At 32.0% G+C, this 1,756-nt stretch overlaps 1 protein-coding gene across 1 annotated transcript in view; it reads right to left on the bottom strand.

The window, feature by feature from the left end:
- The window catches only part of LOC106473387 (paxillin-like), a 14,318-nt gene that overhangs the window by 8,811 nt on the left and 3,751 nt on the right, over positions 1-1,756 (bottom strand). The window lies entirely within an intron of this gene.

A 1,756-nucleotide genomic window follows, 5' to 3' on the forward strand; every position in this document is an offset into this window, starting at 1 on the left:
TAAGAAAATTGTCATTCTTCTAAACAATGTATTCACACATTATTATTTGCAAGTAAACTGTCATTCTTTTGAACAATGTATTCACACATTATTATTTGTAAGAAAATTGTCATTCTTCTAAACAATGTATTCACACATTATTATTTGCAAGTAAACTGTCATTCTTTTGAACAATGTATTCACACATTATTATTTGCAAGAAAACTGTCATTGTTCTTATCATTATATTTATACAGTATTATCAGCAAGGCTGATCAAAGAATTCATTAGGCCTCTCACCTCACAGATTCTTTTTTCAATTTTACATTAGTGAAAAAGATATCTGTAATTGTATTTATGCGATCCTAAATAATAAACTTTGTCATTCAATACTCTTAATCACCAATTTCGTTTATATTACTTTGACTTCTTTGGTGAACTCTGCTCTTAACCACCTACAAATGTGACTTTACGTAAATATGGCAAATCTCTTTTTATTGGTTTACTTGGTTTTATTGACCTTCAAGTTAATCTTGCGTGATATTGCCAACCTGTGAAAATATGACTGTCACTAGTTAGACTCTCCAGAGGTCATGGAAACAGGGGCTTTGAAGCTGCAACATGACCTAGTAGCCTCTTCTGAAACTGTAGAAATCTTTAGAATATTTGTATAAAGCACGACGTTATTTAATATTTTTGTTATATATTTAGATACTGTATTTTTGTCGTAGTTGTTTCTAGCTGTCTTTTAATTTAATCTTCATATTTCGTTCATTATATATCGGTAATCTGTACGAGTATACTTTGATTTATCCATTATGAAATCTAATATTTGGTTGGTCGTATCTCTTCCACACATCACTCGTGAACTCATTGTGAAATCCTTTGACTCTCCTGTTACTGCAAAAGATACCTTGTTTCTGCTGGTTTGCAATATATTTCACGGCATCAACTCCACGATAATTAAAACAAACTGAGGTGCTTACAAGTATCTCTTCTGATAAGCATATCAAATCACTGAAAAATAAATGTTTTCTTATCATCTCAAATTTACTTAGTTCAAAAATTTAATCTAAAGAATAGCCGTTTTAATAAATTTATTCACACTGGTTCATTTAGCTAAGTCTCTGCTCACACTGACTTATCTAGCTAACACTTTATTCACTCTGACTTTTCTAGCTGACTCTTTATTCACACTCACTCATCTAGCCAACTTTTATTCACACCCACTTATCTAGTTAACTCTTTATCCACATTCACTTAGCTAGCTAACACTTCATTCACGCTGACTCATCTAGCTACCACTTTATTCACACTCACTCATCTAGCTAACACTTTTACTCTCATTTGTCTAGCTAACACTCTTTTACACTCACTTATCTAGCTAACACTCTTTTACACTCACTCATCTAGCTAACACTTTATTCACACTCACTCATCTAGCTACCACTTCATTCACACTCACTTATCTAGCTACCACTTCATTCACACTCACTCATCTAGCTACCACTTCATTCACACTCACTCATCTAGCTAACACTCTTTTACACTCACTTATCTAGCTATATTTTTATTCGTATTGACTCATCTAGCTATATTTTTTTCCTATACTGACTCATTATCTAACTTTCTATTCTCATTGACTCATCTAGCTAACACTTTATTCACACTCACTCATCTAGTTAACACTCACTTATCTAGCTAACGTTTTATTCGTATTGACTCATCTAGCTATATTTTTTTCCTATACTGACGAGTTTAATAATAGTTTATATTT

Source organism: Limulus polyphemus, unplaced genomic scaffold (genome assembly GCF_000517525.1).
Source record: "Limulus polyphemus unplaced genomic scaffold, Limulus_polyphemus-2.1.2 Scaffold6133, whole genome shotgun sequence".
Taxonomy (NCBI): Eukaryota; Metazoa; Arthropoda; class Merostomata; order Xiphosura; family Limulidae; genus Limulus; species Limulus polyphemus.